Raw genomic sequence first — 13,791 nt, forward strand, 5'->3', positions numbered from 1 at the left:
CACTGCTATATACAGACATCTCTCTATATACAGACACCACTCCTATATACAGACATCTCTCTATATACAGACACCACTCCTATATACAGACATCCCTCTATATACAGACATCCCTGTATATACAGAAATCTCTCCTATATACAGACATCCCTCTATATACAGACACCAATCCTATATACAGACATCCCCCTATATACAGACAAAACTCCTATATACAGACATCCCCCTATATACAGACACCACTCCTATATACAGACATCCCTCTGTATACAGACACCACTCCTATATACAGACATCCCTCTGTATACAGACACCACTCCTATATACAGACATCCCTCTATATACAGACACCACTCCTATATACAGACATCCCTCTGTATACAGACACCACTCCTATATACAGACATCCCTCTGTATACAGACACCACTCCTATATACAGACATCCCTCTATATACAGACACCACTCCTATATACAGACATCCCCCTATATACAGACATCCCCCTATATACAGACACCACTCCTATATACAGACATCCCTCTATATACAGACACCAATCCTATATACAGACATCCCTCAATATACAGACACCACTCCTATATACAGACATCTGCCTATATACAGACACCATTACTATATACAGACATCCCTCTGTATACAGACACCACTCCTATATACAGACATCCCTCTATATACAGACACCACTCCTATATACAGACATCCCTCTATATACAGACACCACTCCTATATACAGACATCCCCCTATATACAGATACCACTCTTATATACAGACATCCCTCTATATACAGACACCACTACTATATACAGACATCCCTCTGTATACAGACACCACTACTATATGCAGACATCCCTCTATATACAGACACCACTCCTATATACAGACATCCCTCTATGTACAGACACCACTCCTATATACAGACATCCCTCTATATACAGACATCTCTCCTATATACAGACATCCCTCTATATACAGACACCACTCCTATATACAGACATCCCTCTATATACAGACATCTCTCCTTTATACAGATATCCCTCTATGTACAGACACCACTCCTATATACAGACATCCCCCTATATACAGACACCACTCTTATATACAGACATCCCTCTATATACAGACACCACTCCTATATACAGACATCCCTCTATATACAGACACCACTCCTATATACAGACATCCCTCTATATATAGACACCACTCTTATATACAGACATCCCTCTATATACAGACACCACTCCTATATACATTCATCCCCCTATATACAGACATCACTCCTATATACAGACATCCCTCTATATACAGACACCACTCCGATATACAGACATCCCTCTTTATACAGACACCACTCCTATATACAGACGATCCCCTATATACAGACACCACTCCTATATACAGACATCCCCCTATATACAGACACCACTCCTATATACAGACATCCCTCTAAATACAGACACCACTCTTATATACAGACATTCCCCTATATACAGACTCCTATATACAGGTCAGAGTTGTGGGTCGCTTACTTTTCACACACGGGGCCGGGGGGCACTTACTTTTCACACACGGGGCCGGGGGGCACTTACTTTTCACACACGGGGCCGGGGGGCACTTACTTTTCACACACGGGGCCGGGGGGCACTTACTTTTCACACACGGGGCCGGGGGGCACTTACTTTTCACACACGGGGCCGGGGGGCACTTACTTTTCACACACAGGGCCGGGGGCATTTACTTTTCACACACGGGGCCGGGGGGGCACTTACTTTTCACACACGGGGCCGGGGGGGGCACTTACTTTTCACACACGGGGCCGGGGGCGCACTTACTTTTCACACACGGGGCCGGGGGCGCACTTACTTTTGCACAAGGGGCCGGGGGCGCACTTACTTTTGCACACGGGGCCGGGGGCGCACTTACTTTTGCACACGGGGCCGGGGGCGCACTTACTTTTGCACACGGGGCCGGGGGCGCACTTACTTTTGCACACGGGGCCGGGGGCGCACTTACTTTTGCACACGGGGCCGGGGGCGCACTTACTTTTGCACACGGGGCCGGGGGCGCACTTACTTTTGCACACGGGGCCGGGGGCGCACTTACTTTTCACACACGGGGCCGGGGGGGCACTTACTTTTCACACACGGGGCCGGGGGGGCACTTACTTTTCACACACGGGGCCGGGGGGCACTTACTTTTCACACACGGGGCCGGGGGGCACTTACTTTTCACACACGGGACGGGAGGGTGTCATAGTCACTTTATTCTGATGTTTGACTTTGATAAATGATCATGTCCTAAAATGGACACCGTACATTTGCATAGCTGCCATCTTTGGAAGGTCAAGTTCGGGGTAATGGAAAGTTCGCCATTATTTCCTATGGGAATTTTTTTTTTTAAATGCGATTTAAATAAAATCTACATATCGGATCGACTATAAAAGTCATAGCACACCTGTCCCCACCGAGGCCTTCGAAACGCCGCCTGAACGGGGTCTCTGCGCCGAGCGGTTCGGGCCGCATTAATTGCAGAAAACGCGGAGAAGAAGAAGAATAATAAACTAGATGGGCATTTCCTGAAGGAAATACATGGTGCTTGAACAGCGCTGCCAGCTTTACAGCAGCACTTTTCACACCCGGGACCAGGGGAGCACTTACTTTTCCACACCCGGGACCGGGGCGCACTTACTTTTCCACACCCGGGACCGGGGCGCACTTACTTTTGCACACCCGGGACCGGGGCGCACTTACTTTTGCACACCCGGGACCGGGGCGTACTTACTTTTGCACACGGGGCCGGGGGCGCACTTACTTTTGCACACGGGGCCGGGGGCGCACTTACTTTTGCACACGGGGCCGGGGGCGCACTTACTTTTGCACACGGGGCCGGGGGCGCACTTACTTTTGCACACGGGGCCGGGGGCGCACTTACTTTTGCACACGGGGCCGGGGGCGCACTTACTTTTGCACACGGGGCCGGGGGCGCACTTACTTTTGCACACAGGGCCGGGGGCGCACTTACTTTTGCACACGGGGCCGGGGGGCGCACTTTTGCACACGGGGCCGGGGGGCGCACTTACTTTTCACACACGGGGCCGGGGGGGCACTTACTTTTCACACACGGGACGAGAGGGTGTCATAGTCACTTTATTCTGATGTTTGACTTTGATAAATGATCATGTCCTAAAATGGACACCGTACATTTGCATAGCTGCCATCTTTGGAAGGTCAAGTTGGGGGTAATGGAAAGTTCGCCATTATTTCCTATGGGAATTTTTTTTTTTTAAATGCGATTTAAATAAAAACTACATATCGGATCGACTATAAAAGTCATAGCACACCTGTCCCCACCGAGGCCTTCGAAACGCCGCCTGAACAGGGTCTCTGCGCCGAGCGGTTCGGGCCGCATTAATTGCAGAAAACGCGGAGAAGAAGAAGAATAATAATAACTAGATGGGCATTTCCTGAAGGAAATACATGGTGCTTGAACAGCTCTGCCAGCTGCCAATGAACCTCAGGAGCAAGTCTGGCATGCAGGGCCCTGCCCCTGGGTATCCAATTTGGCCCCTTGGTAGCCACTTTGATGTGCGGGGGCCCTTGTTAGCAACATTGGCCCCTTGGTAGCCATTTTGGCATGCAGGAATCCTTGGTAGCCACTTTGGCCACATCCTCTTATATACAGACATTACTCCTATATACAGACACCACTCCTATATACAGACACAACTCCTACATACAGACATCCCTCTATATACAGACACCACTACCATATACAGAGATCCCTCTATATACAGATACCACTCCTTTATACAGACATACCCCTATATACAGACAGCACTACAATATACAGACATCCCCCTATATACAGACACCAATCCTATATACAGACATCCCTCTGTATACAGACACCACTCCTATATACAGACACCACTCCTATATGCAGGCACCTCTCCTATATACAGACATCCCTCTATATACAGACACCACTCCTATATACAGACATCCCACTAGATACAGACACCACTCTTATATACAGACATCCCTCTATATACAGACACCACTCCTATATACAGACATCCCTCTATATACAGACATCTCTCCTATTTACAGACATCCCTCTATATACAGACACCACTCCTATATACAGACATCCCTCTATATACAGACATCTCTCCTATATACAGACATCCCTCTATATACAGACACCACTCCTATATACAGACATCACCCTATATACAGACACCACTCCTATATACAGACATCCCTCTATATACAGACACCACTCCTATATACAGACATCCCCCTATATACAGACACCACTCCTATATACAGACATCCCTCTATATACAGACACCACTCCTATATACAGACATCCCTCTATATACAGACATCTCTCCTATATACAGACATCCCCCTATATACAGACACCACTCCTATATACAGACATCCCTCTATATACAGACACCACTCCTATATACAGACATCCCTCTATATACAGACATCTCTCCTATATACAGACATTCCCCTATATACAGACACCACTCCTATATACAGACATCCCTCTATATACAGACACCACTCCTATATACAGACATCCCTCTATATACATACACCACTCCTATAAACAGACATCCCTCTATATACAGACAACACTCTTATATACAGACATCCCTCTATATACAGACACCACTCCTATATACAGACATCCCTCTATATACAGACACCACTCCTATATACAGACATCCCCCTATATACAGACACCACTCCTATATACAGACATCCCCCTATATACAGACACCACTCCTATATACAGACATCCCTCTGTATACAGACACCACTTCTATATACAGACATCCCTCTATATACAGACACCACTCCTATATACAGACATCCCTCTATATACAGACACCACTCCTATATACAGACATCACTCTATATACAGACATATCTCCTATATTCAGACATCCCCCTATATAGAGACACCACTCCTATATACAGACATCCCTCTGTATACAGACAGAACTCCTATATACAGACACCTCTCTATATACAGACATCTCTCCTATATACAGACATACCTCTATATACAGACACCACTCCTATATACAGACATCCCTCTATATACAGACACCACTCCTATATACAGACATCACTCTATATACAGACATCTCTCCTATATACAGACATCCCTCTATATACAGACACCACTCCTATATACAGACATCCCCCTATATACAGACACCACTCCTATATACAGACATCCCTCTATATACAGACACCACTCCTATATACAGACATCCCTCTATATACAGACACCACTCCTATATACAGACATCCCTCTATATACAGACACCACTCCTATATACAGACATCCCTCTATATACAGACACCACTCCTATATACAGACATCCCTCTATATACAGACACCACTCCTATATACAGACATCCCTCTATATACAGACACCACTCCTATATACAGATATCCCCCTATATACAGACACCACTCCTATATACAGACATCCCCCTATATACAGACACCACTCCTATATACAGACATCCCTCTGTATACAGACACCACTCCTACATACAGACATCCCTCTATATACAGACACCACTCCTATATACAGACATCCCTCTATATACAGACACCACTCCTATATACAGACATCCCCCTGTATACAGACACCACTCCTATATACAGACATCCCTCTATATACAGACACCACTCCTATATACAGACATCCCTCTATATACAGACACCACTCCTATATACAGACATCCCTCTATATACAGACACCTGTCATGATCTCCATGGCCAGAGAACTAGCATAAGCCTCTATAGGAACAAGCTCTTGGAAGATGTAACTGTACTGACCATGAACTAAACCTACCGCATCATCTAGAAGTAGCCAGGTAGCATGTCCTACTTTTTATCCCTATATGCCCAGCGCCGGCCGGAGAACTAAATAATGCTAGCAGAGGGAAATATAAGACCTGACTCACCTCTAGAGAAATGCCCAAAAGGAGACAGAAGCCCCCCACATATATTGGCGGTGATATGAGATGAAACAACAAACGCAGCAGGAAAATAGTTTTAGCAAATTTGAGGTCCGCTTTCTAGATAGCAGAAGACAGAAAGCATACTTTCATGGTCAGTAGAAAACCCTAACAAAACACATCCAGAAATTACTTTAGGACTCTGGCATTAACTCATAATACCAGAGTGGCAATTCCTGATCAACAAGAGCTTTCCAGACACAGTAACGAAACTGCAGCTGTGAACTGGAACCAAAATACAAAAACAAAACATGGACGAATGTCCAACTTATCTAGTAGATGTCTGGGAGCAGGAACAAGCACAGAGAGGCTTCTGATAACATTGTTGACCGGCAAGCATCTAACAGAGAAGCCAGGTTATATAGCGACACCCAGATCTAATCAGAACAGGTGAACAGGGAAGATGATGTCACAAGTTCAATTCCACCAGTAGCCACCGGGGGAGCCCAGAATCCAAATTCACAACAGTACCCCCCCCTCAAGGAGGGGGCACCGAACCCTCACCAGAACCACCAGGGCGATCAGGATGGGCCCTATGAAAGGCACGAACCAGATCAGAGGCATGAACATCAGATGCAGTGACCCAAGAATTATCCTCCTGGCCGTATCCCTTCCACTTGACCAGATACTGGAGTCTCCGTCTGGAAACACGGGAGTCTAGGATTTTTTCCACAACGTACTCCAACTCACCCTCAACCAACACCGGAGCAGGAGGCTCAACGGAAGGCACAACCGGTGCCTCATACCTGCGCAATAACGACCGATGAAAAACGTTATGAATAGAAAAGGATGCAGGGAGGTCCAAACGGAAGGAAACAGGGTTAAGAATCTCCAATATTTTATACGGACCGATGAACCGAGGCTTAAACTTAGGAGATGAGACCCTCATAGGGACAAAACGAGAAGACAACCACACCAAATCTCCAACACAAAGCCGAGGACCAACACGACGGTGACGGTTGGCAAAAAGCTGAGTCTTCTCCTGGGACAACTTTAAATTGTCCATCACCTGCCCCCAGATATGATGCAATCTCTCCACCACCGCATCCACTCCAGGACAATCCGAGGATTCCATCTGACCGGAGGAAAATCGAGGATGGAACCCCGAATTACAGAAAAACGGGGAAACCAAGGTGGCAGAGCTGGCCCGATTATTGAGGGCGAACTCCGCCAATGGCAAAAAAGCAACCCAATCATCCTGGTCAGCAGACACAAAACACCTCAGATATGTCTCCAGGGTCTGATTAGTCCGCTCGGTCTGGCCATTAGTCTGAGGGTGAAAAGCAGACGAAAAAGACAAATCTATGCCCATCCTAGCACAAAATGCCCGCCAAAATCTAGACACAAATTGGGTTCCTCTGTCAGAAACGATATTCTCAGGAATACCATGCAAACGAACAACATTTTGAAAAAACAGGGGCACCAACTCGGAAGAAGAAGGCAATTTGGGCAGGGGAACCAAATGAACCATCTTAGAAAAACGGTCACACACCACCCAGATGACAGACATCTTCTGAGAAACAGGCAGATCTGAAATAAAATCCATCGAGATGTGTGTCCAAGGCCTCTTAGGAATAGGCAAGGGCAACAATAATCCACTAGCCCGAGAACAACAAGGCTTGGCCCGAGCACAAACGTCACAAGACTGCACAAAGCCTCGCACATCTCGTGACAGGGAAGGCCACCAGAAGGATCTTGCCACCAAATCCCTGGTACCAAAAATTCCAGGATGACCTGCCAACGCAGAAGAATGCACCTCAGAGATGACTTTACTGGTCCAATCATCAGGAACAAACAGCCTATCAGGCGGACAACGATCCGGTCTATCCGCCTGAAACTCCTGCAAGGCCCGCCGCAGGTCTGGAGAAACAGCTGACAAGATAACTCCCTCCTTAAGAATACCTGTGGGGTCAGAGTTGCCAGGTGAATCAGGCTCAAAACTCCTAGAAAGGGCATCCGCCTTAACATTCTTAGAACCTGGTAGGTACGATACCACAAAATTAAACCGAGAAAAAAATAATGACCAGCGCGCCTGTCTAGGATTCAGGCGCCTGGCGGTCTCAAGATAAATCAAATTTTTGTGGTCAGTCAATACCACCACCTGATGTCTGGCCCCCTCGAGCCAATGGCGCCACTCCTCAAACGCCCACTTCATGGCCAAAAGCTCCCGATTCCCAACATCATAATTCCGCTCAGCGGGCGAAAATTTACGGGAAAAGAAGGCACAAGGCCTCATCACGGCGCAGTCAGAACTTTTCTGCGACAACACTGCCCCAGCTCCGATCTCAGAAGCGTCGACCTCAACCTGAAAAGGAAGAGTCACATCAGGCTGACGCAACACAGGGGCAGAAGAAAAACGGCGCTTAAGCTCCTGAAAGGCCTCCACAGCATCAGGGGACCAATTAGCAACATCAGCACCCTGTCTAGTCAAATCGGTCAATGGCTTAACGACATCCGAAAAACCAGAAATAAATCGACGATAAAAGTTGGCAAAGCCCAAAAATTTCTGAAGACTTTTAAGAGAAGAGGGCTGCGTCCAATCACAAATAGCTTGAACCTTGACAGGATCCATCTCAATGGAAGAGGGAGAAAAAATATATCCCAAAAAGGAAATTCTCTGAACCCCAAAAACGCACTTAGAACCCTTGACACACAGAGAATTAGACCGCAAAACCTGAAAAACCCTCTTAACTTGCCGGACATGAGAGTCCCAGTCATCCGAAAAAATCAGAATATCATCCAGATACACTATCATAAATTTATCCAAAAAATCGCGGAAAATATCATGCATAAAGGACTGGAAGACTGAAGGGGCATTAGAAAGACCAAAAGGCATCACCAAATACTCAAAGTGGCCCTCGGGCGTATTAAATGCGGTTTTCCACTCATCCCCCTGCCTGATCCGCACCAAATTATACGCCCCACGGAGATCTATCTTAGAGAACCACTTGGCCCCCTTTATGCGAGCAAACAAATCAGTCAGCAACGGCAATGGGTATTGATATTTAACCGTGATTTTATTCAAAAGCCGATAATCAATACATGGTCTCAAAGAGCCGTCTTTTTTTGACACAAAGAAAAAACCGGCTCCTAAGGGAGATGACGATGGACGAATATGTCCCTTTTCCAAGGACTCCTTTATATATTCTCGCATAGCAGTATGTTCAGGCACAGACAGATTAAATAAACGACCCTTTGGGTATTTACTACCCGGAATTAAATCTATAGCACAATCGCACTCACGGTGCGGAGGTAGTGAACCCAGCTTGGGTTCTTCAAAGACGTCACGATAATCAGACAGGAACTCAGGGATTTCAGAGGGAATAGATGATGAAATGGACACCAAAGGTACGTCCCCATGAGTCCCCTTACATCCCCAGCTCAACACAGACATAGCTCTCCAGTCGAGGACTGGGTTGTGAGACTGCAGCCATGGCAATCCCAGCACCAAATCCTCATGTAGATTATACAGCACTAGAAAACGAATAGTCTCCTGGTGATCCGGATTAATACACATAGTCACTTGTGTCCAGTATTGTGGTTTATTATTAGCCAATGGGGTGGAGTCAATCCCCTTCAGAGGAATAAGAGTTTCCAAAGGCTCTAAATCATACCCACAACGATTGGCAAAGGACCAATCCATAAGACTCAAAGCGGCGCCAGAGTCGATATAGGCGTCAGTAGTAATAGATGACAAAGAGCAAATCAGGGTCACAGACAAAATAAATTTAGACTGTAAAGTGCCAATGGAAACGGATTTATCAAGCTTTTTAGTACGCTTAGAGCACGCTGATATAACATGAGTAGAATCCCCACAATAGAAACACAACCCATTTTTCCGTCTAAAATTCTGCCGCTCGCTTCTGGACAGAATTCTATCACACTGCATGCTTTCTGGCGTCTTCTCAGTGGACACCGCCAGATGGTGCACAGGTTTGCGCTCCCGCAGACGCCTATCGATCTGAATGGCCATTGTCATGGACTCATTCAGACCCGCAGGCACAGGGAACCCCACCATAACATCCTTAATGGCATCAGAGAGACCCTCTCTGAAAGTAGCCGCCAAGGCACACTCATTCCACTGAGTAAGCACAGACCATTTACGGAATCTTTGGCAGTAAATTTCAGCTTCATCTTGCCCCTGCGATAGGGACATCAAAGTTTTTTCTGCCTGAAGTTCCAAATGAGGTTCCTCATACAGCAAGCCCAAGGCCAAAAAAAACGCATCCACATTGCGCAACGCAGGATCCCCTGGTGCCAATGCAAAAGCCCAGTCTTGAGGGTCGCCGCGGAGCAAGGAAATCACAATCCCAACCTGCTGTGCAGAGTCTCCAGCAGAACGAGATTTCAGGGACAAAAATAGCTTACAATTATTTCTAAAATTCTGAAAGCTAGATCTATTCCCTGAGAAGAATTCCGGCAAAGGAATTCTCGGCTCAGATACCGGAGCATGAATAATAAAATCTTGCAAATTTTGTACTTTCGTGGTGAGATTATTCAAACCTGCAGTTACACTCTGAAGATCCATTATTAACAGGTGAACACAAAGCCATTCAAAGATTATAAGGAGAGAGAAAAAAAAGAAAGACTGCAGCATAGACAGACTGGCAAGTGATCCAATTAAGAGCACAGAGGAAAAAAAAAAAAAAAAACTCTCAGCAGACTTCTTATTTCTCTCCTTTCTCAGCCAAGGATTTTAACCCTTTAGTGGGCCGGTCAAACTGTCATGATCTCCATGGCCAGAGAACTAGCATAAGCCTCTATAGGAACAAGCTCTTGGAAGATGTAACTGTACTGACCATGAACTAAACCTACCGCATCATCTAGAAGTAGCCAGGTAGCATGTCCTACTTTTTATCCCTATATGCCCAGCGCCGGCCGGAGAACTAAATAATGCTAGCAGAGGGAAATATAAGACCTGACTCACCTCTAGAGAAATGCCCAAAAGGAGACAGAAGCCCCCCACATATATTGGCGGTGATATGAGATGAAACAACAAACGCAGCAGGAAAATAGTTTTAGCAAATTTGAGGTCCGCTTTCTAGATAGCAGAAGACAGAAAGCATACTTTCATGGTCAGTAGAAAACCCTAACAAAACACATCCAGAAATTACTTTAGGACTCTGGCATTAACTCATAATACCAGAGTGGCAATTCCTGATCAACAAGAGCTTTCCAGACACAGTAACGAAACTGCAGCTGTGAACTGGAACCAAAATACAAAAACAAAACATGGACGAATGTCCAACTTATCTAGTAGATGTCTGGGAGCAGGAACAAGCACAGAGAGGCTTCTGATAACATTGTTGACCGGCAAGCATCTAACAGAGAAGCCAGGTTATATAGCGACACCCAGATCTAATCAGAACAGGTGAACAGGGAAGATGATGTCACAAGTTCAATTCCACCAGTAGCCACCGGGGGAGCCCAGAATCCAAATTCACAACAGACACCACTCCTATATACAGACATCCCTGTATATACAGACATCTCTCCTACATAGAGACATCCCTCTATATACAGACACCACTCCTATATACAGACATCCCCCTATATACAGACACCACTCCTATATACAGACATCCCCCTGTATACAGACACCACTCCTATATACAGACATCCCTCTGTATACAGACACCACTCCTATATACAGACATCCCTCTATATACAGACACCACTCCTATATACATATATCCCCCTATATACAGACACCACTCCTATATACAGACATCCCCCTATATACAGACACCACTCCTATATACAGACATCCCTCTATATACAGACACCACTCCTATATACAGACATCCCTCTGTATACAGACACCACTCCTATATACAGACATCCCTCTATATACAGACACCACTCCAATATACAGACATCCCTCTATATACAGACACCACTCCTATATACAGACATCCCTGTATATACAGACATCTCTCCTATATAGAGACATCCCTCTATATACAGACACCACTCCTATATACAGATATCCCCCTATATACAGACACCACTCCTATATACAGACATCCCCCTATATACAGACACTACTCCTATATACAGACATCCCCCTATATACAGACACCACTCCTATATACAGACATCCCCCTATATACAGACACCACTCCTATATACAGACATCCCCCTATATACAGACACCACTCCTATATGCAGACATCCCTCTATATACAGACACCACTCCTATATACAGACATCCCTCTATATACAGACACCACTCCTATATACAGACATCCCCCTATATACAGACACCACTCTTATATACAGACATCCCTCTGTATACAGACACCACTCCTATATACAGACATCCCTCTGTATACAGACACCACTCCTATATACAGACATCCCTCTATATACAGACACCACTCCTATATACAGACATCCCTCTATGTACAGACACCACTCCTATATACAGACATCCCTCTATATACAGACATCTCTCCTTTATACAGATATCCCTCTATATACAGACACCACTCCTATATACAGACATCCCCCTATATACAGACACCACTCTTATATACAGACATCCCTCTATATACAGACACCACTCCTATATACAGACATCCCTCTATATACAGACACCACTCCTATATATAGACATCCCTCTATATACAGACACCACTCTTATATACAGACATCCCTCTATATACAGACACCACTCCTATATACAGACATCCCCCTATATACAGACATCACTCCTATATACAGACATCCCTCTATATACAGACACCACTCCTATATACAGACATCCCTCTATATACAGACACCACTCCTATATACAGACAATCCCCTATATACAGACACCACTCCTATATACAGACATCCCTCTATATACAGACACCACTCCTATATACAGACATCCCTCTATGTACAGACACCACTCCTATATACAGACATCCCTCTATATACAGACATCTCTCCTTTATACATATATCCCTCTATATACAGACACCACTCCTATATACAGACATCCCCCTATATACAGACACCACTCTTATATACAGACATCCCTCTATATACAGACACCACTCCTATATACAGACATCCCTCTATATACAGACACCACTCCTATATATAGACATCCCTCTATATACAGACACCACTCTTATATACAGACATCCCTCTATATACAGACACCACTCCTATATACAGACATCCCCCTATATACAGACATCACTCCTATATACAGACATCCCTCTATATACAGACACCACTCCTATATACAGACATCCCTCTATATACAGACACCACTCCTATATACAGACAATCCCCTATATACAGACACCACTCCTATATACAGACATCCCCCTATATACAGACACCACTCCTATATACAGACATCCCTCTAAATACAGACACCACTCCTATATACAGACATCCCCCTATATACAGACTCCTATATACAGGTCAGAGTTGTGGGTCACTTACTTTTCACACACGGGGCCGGGGGGCACTTACTTTTCACACACGGGGCCGGGGGGCACTTACTTTTCACACACGGGGCCGGGGGGCACTTACTTTTCACACACGGGGCCAAGGGGGCACTTACTTTTCACACACGGGGCCGGGGGCGCACTTACTTTTGCACACGGGGCCGGGGGCGCACTTACTTTTGCACACGGGGCCGGGGGCGCACTTACTTTTGCACACGGGGCCGGGGGCGCACTTACTTTTGCACACGGGGCCGGGGGCGCACTT

Source organism: Ranitomeya variabilis, chromosome 3, assembly GCF_051348905.1.
Source record: "Ranitomeya variabilis isolate aRanVar5 chromosome 3, aRanVar5.hap1, whole genome shotgun sequence".
Classification (NCBI taxonomy): Eukaryota; Metazoa; Chordata; class Amphibia; order Anura; family Dendrobatidae; genus Ranitomeya; species Ranitomeya variabilis.